This window comes from Mustela nivalis, assembly GCF_964662115.1.
Source record: "Mustela nivalis genome assembly, chromosome: 6".
NCBI lineage: Eukaryota > Metazoa > Chordata > Mammalia > Carnivora > Mustelidae > Mustela > Mustela nivalis.
The window spans coordinates 17,648,447-17,661,899 of NC_139025.1; the positions used below are offsets into that span (position 1 = coordinate 17,648,447).

At 50.3% G+C, this 13,453-nt stretch overlaps 1 long non-coding RNA gene across 1 annotated transcript in view; it reads left to right on the forward strand.

The window, feature by feature from the left end:
- Positions 1-13,453, forward strand: part of LOC309866181 — a 30,014-nt gene that overhangs the window by 9,722 nt on the left and 6,839 nt on the right. The window contains exon 2 of the long non-coding RNA XR_014312485.1: positions 10,758-10,898. This is a non-coding gene — a long non-coding RNA (uncharacterized lncRNA). The remainder of the gene's footprint in view (positions 1-10,757; positions 10,899-13,453) is intronic.

Sequence of the window (13,453 nt, forward strand, 5' to 3'; positions counted from 1 at the left end):
CCAAATGGGAAGATTTGCAAAAGCCATCTTGTGGCCCTCAAGTGCCTTCCCTGATGGAGGCCAGCTCCAAGATGCCGAAAAGCCCGGATTCCGCCCGTGCTCTGCCCTGTGAGAGCAGGGTGACAACAGGGGCACTCGGGGCCCGAGGAGCCAGCTTCCCAGAAGTCCATGGATTGGGAAGGTCTGTTGGGGCTGCCTCAGGAGCTGCCCGGGAACAACTCCCTTTTGTTTTGCTGTCTAGCATGTGACCAGAATGCTGCCAGCTAATTTTAACCCCACTAAAGTACTGCTGGGGAAAAAAAAAAAAAAAAAGCCCCCAAAACAAACAAACAAACAAAAATCTATCTTGCATCTGGGGAGAGGAACATGGTGGGCTGGAGAAAAACTTTTTCAGCCCGTGTTCCTTCCTGTTTCAGTTTCCAGACTCGCATTATCGGTAACCTGAAAAATGATGAGTTTCACCAAATTCCTGGATATTGCACAAGAGGACAATGAGTCTATTTCGGGTGCTGTGATTGTGTCTGGCACAGACCCTGGAAGCCATTGTTTTCGGGAGGGAGAACGCTTTGGGGTTTCCTGGTACTTTCCTTCTAGGGTCTCAAAGCCCCAAATGGTCTGGGGGTGGGGCACTTTCCATGGCAACCATGGGGGCTGCTCTCTCAAAGGACCTGGAGGAGAAGTGGGTGGCCCTGGAGGTGTTAAAAAGGTGGATCCCAGGGAGCGTTTGAAGTGGGACAGCAGGAGCAGGAAGAAGGGAGAGAGCATTTTCACAGTAGCTTGGTGGCCCTCTGCGACACAGGCCACCAGCTCCCCAGCTAAATTTCCATATCCGCTTCCAGCCTCGGGAATTAATGGAGAACTTCGTGGGGTTCCTCACCCTGGATGCAGGATTCTCAAAGCATTCCCTGGGCGGTTAATTGTTGCTGTCCGGCTGTGTGCCGATGAGGCTAGCGACAAGGTGCAGAATCACAGGAGCCAGGAAATGAAGCGGTTTGGGCAGGACAGCGGGTAGCTGGCTAGGCAGCTGCCGCCAGCCGGTCTAAAACCAGGTAGTGAGATGGTGTCATTAACCCAAGGGTCTACAGTGCAGTCCCCGAAGGTCACATGCTGGCGGCGAGAGCGAGCGAGGGGAGAGGTCCCAGTGGAGGCTGAAGGGCTCTCAGCCACCAGCCGCGCGTGGGGGCCGTTGTTCTGACAGCTGCTGAGGGCTTCAGCTGCCTAAAAAGCCATTTGCTCAGGCCTGCCCTGTCTGGCCAACTTCTATGTATTTAAAGGATCCTCGTTGGTCTCTGAGCCTTCCCCCACCCCCCACCCCATCTCCATCTGGACGGTCAGGCAGAGACACCGGTCTCTGGGATCTGGGAGGGCAGGGAGCGTCCCCGGGAGACCTTCGGGGGTCTGTCATCTGCTTCCCCTCTGCTGCCGTAACCTGCCCGCAGTAGTTGAGATTGGCTGGCAAATTCCTAAATTAAGGTTCTGTTTACTCTGCTGTTCCAAAGGCTTGTTTTGAGCAAGATGTTGTGCTTTAATTAAAAGACGAGAGCTCATGAGTAAGTGAAAATATTTTTGAGTCTTCGCAGAAATGTCTGCATTTGGTTTCTTGTGTTTCACAGTGAGGGGGGGTCAGGCTGGTCAGCACTTTTATCTGGGGGACCACGGAACACTGGTGCTGTAAGTGGACTCTTCCACGTAGTGGATGTAGGGAGGGGACCCTAAGTCAGAAATGTGTTCCCACCGCTTTTCTGTTGGCAGTGTTAGCCTAGCCGGCTGACCAGGTGTCACCAGGACACATTCCTCATTTACCTTCCCAGCCAGAGGCTTCCTAAATGTTTCCTAAGAGCCCCACAGCTGGAAGGCAGGTGCTGCTGGGTGGAGCAAACATAATTCCTTCTGGGTCGGCAGGGTGACTGAGGGCAGGGAATCTTGGAAGGTTGGGAAAGTCCTTGTTTCTGAAGCCAGAGCTCAGGAATGAGTGGGTCCTCTGGTGTGAAAACTTTCCAGATGGGGGAAGGAAGGGTATGTTTTTGCCCTCTGGGTAGATTCCAAAAAATCGCTTTGGGGAGGCCAACTATTTTGAAATTGCCTTTAAAGCAAACAGCACAAATGTTTAAATTGACCTGGAAAACCCTTCCTTTTTCCTTTCCCTACAATCCAAGTCTGTTCCCTTGAACATTCATCAACAGGAGCGTTTGCCCAAGCTTCTCCCCCCCCCCCACCTCTTTTTTATTATTATTGTTATTATCGTTGGTTCGGAAAACTTTTGGAAGCTTTCCCAGGCTGGAGCTATAGAATGTTTCCAGGAAAACGCATAAGGAGTGTCTGTGTTTTGAGTTTCTCTAGAGGGGACTGAGCGTGTTTTTTTCGAGAGACTGAACCGGGGGCAGCCAGGTCTTAGACAAGAGTACAGCCAAGCAAAGGAGCAGACGGTGGGGGAAGATGTGAACGCATCCAAAAGTGCTGCACCAAAGGTGTGGTCTAGCTGGACTGCCTGTTCTCCACTTCCTTCAGCCTCTCATTATCACAGTAGCCTCTGTGTGGGTATGTGCTCAGAAGCAGCCCAGCTCCAGGAGATGTGCTGAGAACTTCTGGGGGCCGGGCTTTGAACTTCCTTCTCAAGCTAGCAGCCCTCGTAATTTCTGTCTAAAGAACGAACACTTGAGATTTAGAGGCAGAAGAGCTGGGAGTCCATACCCACCTGGCGGGCGGGAGCCCCACCCAAGCGTGGAATGTAATAAAACCAAAGGTATCCTAGGGCTAAGGCTGCCAAGGTGGTGCCAAGCCCCAGCCCGCGCCAGTGCAGCTCCGTCTGGGCCCGGAGATCCAAGCACGCAGGTATCAGAGACATCTGTGCACAAAGCCAGAATGGTCCAAGGGCATGAGGTCCAAGGGCAATGGGGACTGGCAGGACTCCTCACTGATGCACTGTGGTTCTTGAAAGCAAGAGCAGCTGAGGTATCCTGGAAATACAGCCATCCGGGCTGGTTCCTGGGGCAAGGAGGCAGAAGTAGCTTCCTAGGAAGGCCACCCTGAGTGTGAGCAGAGCTGTCCTGGCTACTCTTCCAGTAGGAAGGCTACTTCCCCTGGGTCAGTCCCCTGTGGCCAGAGAGCTCAGGAGAGGAAGGAATAAGCAGAGGCCGGCGGCGCTGGAAACGAGAGGACGTAGCTCCTGGCTCTCCTTGCCCTGTGAACCCGAAGACTATCAGTAACGCTGATCTGGTTCCTGCAGTCAAATCTCTTTCCTATCTACCCAGGGACACAGTGATTCCAGAAGGCAGCTCTGTCCCAGCAGGTTGGGAGAGGTGCTTCAAAGTCCAGGCTTCAGAATATTTATGGAAGTGATGATAAACACAACTAACATTCCCCAGGAACCTCTCCTTGGGCTAAGCATTCTCTCTTCTAACCCACACCTAATGAAGTGGGTTCCGTTATGACCCTCATTATGTAAGTGAAGAAACAGTAGCTTAGAGAGGTTAAGTAACTTGTCCCAGGACACACAGCTAGTAAATGGGGGCCACAATGGGAACTTAGGGTTGCCTTACTTATCAGACCTGGGTTCGGATTCTGGTCTGCTGCATGTGACTGTGTGACTTGAGCCAACCTCCAGGCTTCCTCATCAGTTTTCATAGTTAGACACCTCACATATGGGCAATTTCATATAATTTAGTTTAAACCTTCCTTACGGGGTTTAAATAAGAATTAAATGAGACAATGCAGGACTTAGCAGAGTCTCTACAATGTAGCAAGCACCCAATAGACACTGGCTTTTTTTTTTTTTTAAAGATTTTATTTATTTATTTGATAGGCAGAGATCACAAGTAGGCAGAGAGGCAGGCAGAGAGAGGAAGGGAAGCAGGCTCCCCGCTAAGCAGAGAGCCCGATGCAGGGCTCGATCCCAGGACCCTGGGATCATGACCTGAGCCGAAGTCAGAGGCTTAACCCACTGAGCCACCCAGGCGCCCCAAGCTATGCAAGTTTCTGCACATCCCCGTGCAGACACTTTGGCCCCAATTACAGCTGGACATGGTGCTGATACCAGGAAGGCATCATTCCTTGTCAATGACTTCTCTTAACTTATTCCGGAATCCACGTATCTGGAACACACATCTGTGTCTGAGCCATGGCGGCCTCCGTTCTGCATTGTCCACTCACATTCACTTGAACTCATCGCGAAGTTCCAAATCTTCAAAATCATTCACATTTTTTTTTTTAAAATCATTCACATTTGATCGCTTTACTTTCCTGCTTCAAAATCTTCCAAGTCCTAACAATGCAGGCAGACTCTTCAGTTTGGAAGGCAAGACTGCTGGAAGACTGCCTACAACCCCCTCTCTGCCTCTCCCTGCCCCTAGATTACTTTCTGACCCCATTAAATCCCCTTTTGTTCCTCAAACACAACATGACCTTTCAAGCCCAGTCTTTGCAGGGCTCTTTTCTCTGCCTAGAAAAAAAGTTTGCCCCCTCTTCTTCTTTGAGCAAACTTCCATGCATCTCTCAAAACCCCACTCAGTTTTTATCTTTCCTGTGATACTGGTCTCCAGCATTTCCTGGCTCTGTACTTCCATGGCGATCTGCATATATTGCAAAGAGTTGTACCTAAGTGTTACACACAGTCCCTCATCAGGCACTCTCTAAAGTTCAAGACTGGGGCTTACCAGTCTGTCAAAGTCAAAGTCTCTAGAAGGCCTTGGATAAATGCAGGTCAAATGAACATACCTGAATGTAAATTCTTATGACATAATTTTATGGACAGTGAAATAATATGTGAGTGTATATGGATGTTATTTACACCCTTTCTCCAACAGGAATTTGAGGTAGATGCTGGGTGGACCAGTCTTTCTTATTCATAAGCACATATAGAATGGTACTTGGTACCTCCTATAGTAGAAAGAGCCAGGGCTTTGCAGTCAAACAATTCTGGAGTTAAGTCCTAACTCAGCATCTTACTGTAACTTTAAGTCACTGCTTCATCTCTCTTAGCCTCAGTTTTTCCATCTGTAAAATGGGGTGTGGGATAATTGCCCACACGACAGCCATCCAATGGTCAATCCTGCTTTTTCCTTAATGGTCTGAATTTTTCTTTCAGGAGTCTACCCACTCCTGAAGATGACCGGAGTGGGAGGGGGAAATCCTAATTAGTCTAAACTGATCTTGGTATGCCATTCCTCTGGCCAGTGATTAATGTCCTGATGGATTTGCCGCCCAATTCCAGTCAATGAGATGTGAAGAGGGTTCTTTGTTGGGGGGGGGGGGTGGAGAGTTGTTCTAGGATGTACTAACTTGCTCTTAAAACATGAGAGGAAATAATTGTTCTTTTGAGACTTAAAAAAAAAAAAAAAAGATTTTTTTATTGGGGCACCTGGGTGGCTCAGTGGGTTAAAGCCTCTGCCTTTGGCTTAGGTCATGATCCCAGGATTCTGGGATTCAGCCCTGCATCCATCGGGCTCTCTGCTCAGCAGGGAGCCTGCTTCCTCCTCTCTCTCTGCCTGCCTACTTGTGATTTCTGTCAAATAAATAAATAAAATCTTTTTAAAAAGAGATTTATTTATTTATCTTAGAGAGAGAGAGAGCGAGAGAGCACAAGCAGGTGGGCAGAGGGAGAGGGAGAAAAGGAATCTCAAGGAGGCTCTGCACTTAGTGCGGAGCCTGATGTGCGACGTGATCCCACGACCCTGATATCATGACCTGAGCTGAAACCAAGAGCTGAGCGCTCAATTGACTGAGCCACTGAGGAGCCCCAGCAATTGTCCTCTTGCAGCCGGATCTTCTATCTGGAGTGATGGCTGGAGCAATAGCAGCCACCTTGTGATAAAGATAACTAGCTAAGCCAGCACACTGAAGGTGATAGAATGGGAACATGGCAAGAACCTGGGTCCTAGCAGTACAGTTTAGCAGCTGGAGGCATCTACCTCTGGACTGGTCCCTGTGTTCATGAGTTCCTTCATTGTTCAATGAGGGGCCCTGGGCTCAATCCGGTATTGTTGAGGTCTGTTACTTGCAGCCAAAAGCGTCAACTCCACAGGGTTGTCATGATGACTACATAAAATAAAATTTGTAAAGTACCTAAGTGGCAAAGTGCCCAGCACACAGTAGGTTCTTAAAAAGGATGAAAGACTTTCCTGCTGAGACCTTCTGAAATGAATGCACCAATGACTATGAGGAGTGGCCCCAGGAACTTGGCAGATGGTAATAACGTTGAGAGCCGTTCAGAGATGGGTGGGTGCTAGGATGACAGCAAAGATGGCGATGATGCTGAAATTCAAACATCATGTTAGTAAATGTCCTGATGGAAATTCTCGGGACTGTCACAGTGGTTCCCCTTTGTACTGTTCGGGCCTTTTCTTACCCTGGTCAGAGTTAAACCATGCACGACACAGGCTGTTCTAATTGTGGGTGGCCACACTTGCACGATCCAGGATGGTCCCTATTACCCTGGGGCATGGAAGCCCGGCTATGGGATGAAGGCTAGAGTGTAATTTGTAGCTTCAGGAGGAGCCAAGATCTGGAAGCAGAACTAACATACGGAAAGCACACTGTGCATCTGACAAAGGCACACCAAAACCGTCCCGCTCCCAGGGCGCCCAGAGGAGCCGTGCAGACATCCGCAGCTTTAGAAGGACCTGCCTTGAAGGGCCCACCTGGCTTTTGGCCCATGGACCAGGTCGCAGAGTTCTGCTCCGTGCCAGCCCCAAAGCCCTTTCGAACCTTGTTCCAGGAGAGCTTGGCCACACCGATGTCTGCCAGACTCAAGTCTACCCAACTGTGTGGGCGGCCCTGGCAGCAGGGGATGGGGGCAGGGTTTGTGCAAGGACACTGTGGCCCCTACCCGAGGCTTGTGGAAGAGGTGGTGGTGCACTTACTGGGCAAGCCAGGAGGGAACCCAGAGGAGGAAGGGAGCGGAAACCACAGACTCCAGGCAGCCTCAGCCCCTTTTCAAAGACCATCTCCACCTTAGAAGCCTGTTCCTGGTCCCTGTCCTCCTGGCTGCCTCCTGGCCATTGACTTCCTGCTTGTTTGCCCCTTCTCTGCTTCCCAGAACTGCCATGCAATCGCATCCCACGTTTGTTTATTGAGAAGACTGTGTGAGATGCCGTATTTCTACTAACAACTAGTGGGTGAGTAAAGTATGAACATTAACAAGGTTAGAGTAGAAAGGACCTCCAAATGGTTTTCAAATCATCTTTACCACCTCAGAATCTTCCCCTCCGAAAGAAAAAAGGAAAGACTGCTGCAGCCGAATTCGGGCAGGGGCAAGGCCCTGTCCATGGGACAGAGCCAGAGGCAGGCCCTACGGACAGAGTCTGAAAAACACTGATCTAGACCATGGGGGAAACTGAGGCTGGAGAAGTAAGGCGACCTCCCTGAGACAACACATGTCAGTGGTCCAGCCAGGTTCAAGTGCAAGTGTCTGAGCTCCTGGCCCAGTGTCCTATCCCATACACTGCCCTCCACCTGTCGGCACCTGTTTCAAAGATCAGGGGGGATGAGGCAGGTCGACCTAGATTGGAAGGCATGTGCCACGGGCAAAGGAGAGCCCCCGGTTGTAATCAGGGAGTGAGCCTGTGGGAAAGAGGGGTAGGAGTTGGGGCCTAGAATAGGACAGGACAGGCAGGACATGATGTCAAACATGGCCTGGATGTGATGGGAAATCAGGTGGTGGGAAGAGGACAATGCCAGGCCCCGGCAAACACGATCAGCTAAAGCCTGAAGAAAGCCTGATGGCTCAGGGACCTGGGTTCCAGCCCTGGCTCTCTCATTATCATCCAAGTGACCTCAGATCAGTGGCCGCCTCTGTCTGGGTGTCCTTGCACAAAGAATGGTGGAGGGGTTGTCTAGCCGGTCCTATTATTAGAAGCTATGATGCCTTCTCCCCTCCCATGGGGCTCCCCACCCCCCATTGTCACCACTCCTCAGTGTGTGTCATGAGGCTGGGAGTGACACCAGGAGGAAAGGTCCCCAGGTGCCCCTTGAGAGCAGCCCAGAACGGCAGGCCTTCTTAAGTGGTCCACCCAGAGCTTTGGAGAACAGACCACAAGGAGGCAGGAATCCTGGGCAGAACTAGAGCATAAACTATTCCTTTTCTGAGAAGTATTCTTTCCAGTCCAGTTCCCTCTGGAGGCCCAGGCCTCAGCCAATACCCCCTGCCCAAGTGCACTCCCTGGGAGCAGAAAGGGGAGATCTCAAGGGTAGGGGTCACAAGCTACTTACTGGCTCCAAATCTCAGTATTGTCATTTGTAAAATGAAATAAAACTAGTATCTTAATATTCTCACTTATTAAATTGATCATTTCAGTAGTTTGTGTGATGAACTGAGATAATCCTTGCCAGGTGCCTAGGACGGTGCCTGGTAGACGGAGGCCTCAGTCAATATTAGTCCCACCCATTGCCAGAGGGCTGCCTGCTAGGAAGACCACACAGTTTGAAGGCTCTTGACACTAAACAGACTGGTTCATCAAGGGCCCCTGTATGTCTCACACATGGCTCTCAATCACAGGAGGGGAGAATGTGCCCAGCGCCTGGGGAGATTGTGGAAAGCCCACTGGAAACAATGTGTGCACGCCCCCTGCTGGCCAGGAGCAAAGGTGCAGGTCTCTGGGCTTGGGGAGTTTGGGGGTGATGTGGGGGATTCTTGTTAGCACAACCTGCTGCTGCCCTGGTATATTGACCCAATATTCAGAGCATGCTCCAGGTGTTACCAAGCAGGCTTTCAGAGGGATGCAAAATGAGTGACAGGTAAACTAGGTTTTTTTGGAGCCAACTAATTTTGGAGTCAACCATAACCCGGCTCGGGTTCAAGCTCAAACTCCACGCCCACCGCCCCAGAAACCATGGGTGTTGCATACAGCAGTTGCAAAATTCCTTGCACCTTGAACTGGTTGTATGTGGAGTGACCTTGGACAAGGCATAGAATCCCCCTGAGCTTCCGTGTCCTCATCTGTAACACACAAGTCTTCTTCACCCTTCCTCCCAAACCAGAGGGAGGAGACAAGGTCACTTGGGAGAGTTGAAAGCAGTTGAGTCTTCTCTAGGGAAACCTCATCTCTTTGAACCTGGGCTGTCACTCGTTTGGCTAATCCAGAAAGGACCCTGTGATGCTCTTGTGACATGCCAGGCTCCCCAGGTGCTCCTATCCACCAAGTACTCTGGGAGCCTGGGCTCTGGGCCCTTCTCTTGGAGATTAATGGTGGAGCCCTAACCTCTCATGTGAGACCATCAGACTGGATGTGGCAGGATCGTGCAAACAGCAAACCTGAGCGTTCAAGTGCCCACACTGCACATTCCCTGCCACACGTGTGTATCCTCCTTGAATTACCTGGACTGCTTAGTCTCACGGTATAAGCCTACTGAGGGCTATTTGCCCTCCTACCTACCTTGTTCTCTCCCAGACTACCAGGCAACTTCTGTCTCTCGCTATGGCTGCAAGGGTTTGAGAAGGATAGGAAAATACATTCTCAATGATTTTTTCTTTATAATATATTTTTTTTTTATTTGACAGAGATCACAAGTTGGCAGAGAGACAGGCAAGGCAGAGAGAGAGAGAGGAGGAAGCAGGTTCCCTGCTGAGCTGAGAGCCCAATGCGGGGCTCGATCCCAGGACCCTGAGATCATGAGCTGAGCTGAAATCAAGAGTCTGTCACTTAGCCACCTGAGCAACCCAGGTGCCCCCGTTCTCAATGAATTTTTTTTTTCAATGAATTTTTATTAACAACTCCCATCACTACCACAATAAGCAATTTTCACTCCCAGGGGCCTTTAACACACACACACACACACACACACACACAACAAAGGTGAACACTGAAAACCCTCCATTCTAGAGAGATACTTTAACACCTGTATTAACACAACCCAAATTGTGTCCAGTTTATTTTTAAAATATTTTTAAAGTTCTTTCATTTTTTCATTTTAAAAATTTTATTTATTTATTTGACACAGAGAGAGAATAAGCAGGAGGAGTGGTAGGCAGAGGGTGAGGGAGAGGCAGCCTCCTCAGTGAGCAGGGAGCCTGATGTGGGGTTCAATCCCAGGACCCTGGGACCATGACCTGAGCCGAAGGCCGACACTTAACCAACTGAGCCACTCAGGTGCCCCTGTCCAGTTTATTTTTTGAGGATGTGTTTATGTGCTTTTGCATTCATTCACATAGCAAAGTTTTACTGAGCTAATGATTGCAAGGTATTGGGACAATAGCAGTAAACGAAATAGACACAAATTCTTGCCGTCAGTGGAGAGTGTGTGTGTGTGGGGGGCGGGGGTCATGGGATAGAAAAGTAAATAAACAAGTGGCATAACCATGTTTGATGTTTACGTGTGCTATGGAGAAAGCCAAAGCAGAGTAGGGAGTTTGTGTGCCCCACCATGGGGGGCAATTTTAAAGGGCGTGGTCAGGGAATGTTATGTTAAAAAGGTGACACATAAGTAAAGATCTAAAGAAAGTGAGGGAGAGAAGCGTGTAGTTGCTTGGTAGAAGAGAGTCCCAAGCAGAGGGAAAGGCCAGTGCAAAGGCACTGGGGCAGAAGCACACCTGTTGACAGAGAAGCTGTCCTAGAGACAACAAGGGGAGGAAAGGGACATATGTCAGAGAGAATGGGGAGGGGCAGTGGGTGTCAGGCTTTGAGGGCCACTGGAAGGACACTGGTGTTTACCCTGAGTGAGCTGGGAGCCATGTAGAGTTCTGAGCGGAGGAGTGACATCATCTGTCCTACATTTGAATAAGCTCATTCTTTTTTTTTTTTTTTTTCCATTTATTTATTTAACAGAGAGAGAAAGCACAAGCAGGGGGAGCTGCAGACAGAGGCAGAGGGAGAAGCAGGCTCCCCTGGGCTCATGACCTGAGCCCAAGACAGACGCTTAGCCAACGGAGCCACCCAGGCACCCTGAATAGACTCATTCTGTAGGAGGTAAGTGTGGGAGAGCACGGGGGCCAGGCTGTGGGAGACATGTAGGCAAGGGGAATGGTGGCTGGTGCCACAGTCATGGTGGCAAAGTTGGTGAGAAGAGGTCAACTTCTGAAGACAGGGCAATGAGCAGGGGAACGGGGGCGTTAGAGGAGAAATCATCCATTTTGATTTGTTCAAATATTTCCCTTGCGTATTTTGTCATTAGTCTACAATCCTGAATGTATGTAGGGAGCAGGACTAGCGTGCACACCCACACCTGCTCGGCGACAGCAGCAAGTTACCATGTCCCCTGCAGGACTCCACCGCCCTTCTCAGGTAGGAGCAGTGATAGCCAGGCCTCCCTCCCAGGCGTGCTGTGAGGACAGTGCATGCCAAGCACTTAGCAAACTCTTGCTCTCAATAAAGAGGAGCTGTTCTCATTAATAAAGTAGGATCAAGGGTCCCCCACACCCTCTGTCCAACCAATATGGCAAATTCCAACCCTCTTCTGAAATTTCAGAGACTAGCGCCTGGCATGTAGGCAGGGTGTGACAAAGCTCTACTTCAAGAAATGGAGTGTGGAAAGGTTAATCAGGGTAGGCTTCCCAGAAGAGGAGCTAGCCTCACTGCCTCTCTTCTCAGGTGAAGAAACCAAGGTTCAAAGACTTTAACTCATGTGAGGTCACAAAGCTAGACACTGGCAGAGAAGGGCTTGTGTCCGTGCCTGTCTGGCTCAGAAGCCACCTGTTGACAAGCCATTCCCATCAGAGGAGAATGACGGCCATTCACGCGATGACCTGGGACAATGCCATCCGCATGGCCTCATTAAGTCAGGGTGGAGCCGGGTACGGGAACCTTGACGCCACCTTGCTATCCAGCCCACATTCTCGGGGTGAGCGTGAGTGGTGGGCTGGGCCCCATGCACGGGGCTTTGGCCGCATAACCTCACTTGACTGTTACCTCGAAGATGAGAAAACAGGCCCAGCAAGCTTCTGGAGCTCACCTGTGAGTGTCTCTAAAGAGACAAGAACCCAAGTGTTTTAGTAACCTATTGCTGTGACACCATCAACTAGAAGAGTTATGGCTTAAGACAACAATTTATTCCTTCTCGTGATTCTGTGAGTCAAGAATTTGGGCAGGGCTCAGCGGGGTGGTTCTCAGCGGGTAAGTTACCTGGAGCTGTGAGACCAGGAGGGGATGGACCAAGAAGGCTTCATTCCCACGCCTGGCACCTCAGCCCTCCTCCACGTGGCCTCTCCAGGTGGCCACACAGTGGCTTGAGGGTAGCTGGATTTCTTACATGGCAGCTGACTTCCAAAGACATGAAGGCAGAAGCTGTCAGGCTCCTGAGGGGCTAGCCATTGGCTGGTCAGAGCAAGTCACTGGGTCAGCCCAGATTCAGGAGAAGGGGAAGCATGTTTCTCCTCTTGAAGGGCAACATGCACATACCAGAGTGGGAGACATTTGTGGCCATCATGGGAGACCGACTACCATCCCCAGCCTCCTCACTGCCTTCACTCAGGCCCTGGGTATGACCCAGGGCACTGTTATTTTGGGGGACTCCGTGAAGTCTGGTGGACCCCCAGGACAAGGCCCACCATGGTTTGTCTTACGGTGCCCTCTTGCCTGACAACACCTTCATGTTCTGGGCCTGGATTCACAAGAATGTACAGTATCTTGTTTCCTTGAGGGCAGGCACCAGTTTTTCCTCCTTCCTAGGATCCCAGACCCTGAGTTAGCCTAAACCTGTCTTTTTTTTTTTCTCTTTTTTAAAGATGTATTTATTTATTTATGTTAGTAGGGGAGGGGCAGAGGGAGAGAGAGAGAGAGAGTCCCAAGCAGACTCCATGCTGAGTGTGGAGCCAACATGAATCTCGATTGCAGGACCCTAAGATCACAACCTGAGCCAAAATCAAGAATTGGATGTTTAACTGACTGTGCCACCCAGGTGCCCCACTTTTTTCGGTAAGCTCTACGCCCACTATGGGGCTCGAGTTCATGACCCCAAGATCAAGAACGACACATTCCATGGACCAGCCTAAGCCTGTCTTTTCTCAGGAACCTACAAGAACCTGACACTTGCAGGTAGTCAACCACCTGAACAAAACGGGGTCAGATTCACCTTTGCAGACCCAGCACGGGGCCTTTCCCAGAAGAAGATCTTCATAAATGGGGACTTTCTGGCTCCTGCGTTCACGCGCTTGAGCTGGAACAAAGGAAGAGTTTCTTACTCCAGGACCCATCCTGTCTTCATCCCCTGGGAATGTGTTTAAGAAGCAGGACAGCCCCCCACCCCCACCCCCCAACAAGAACCTGCATCTAACCAGATGTCCAAGTGATTCCTATGCCTGTTAAGGTTGGAGAGGACTCAGGTAGCAGTTCCCAAGGTAGAGAGAACAGGACAGGTTGGGAGGGCAGTTGCCAGTTGAACCCCGTGGGGTTGAGCCCAGACATCAGAATTTTCTGAAAGCTCCCCGGGTGACTTCAGTGTTCTTCCAGGGTCAAGAGCCCCTGGTTAGTATTAGCTATGCCCAATGTGGGGCTAATACTTAGAGTATTAGTTCTCTAAGTGTGGT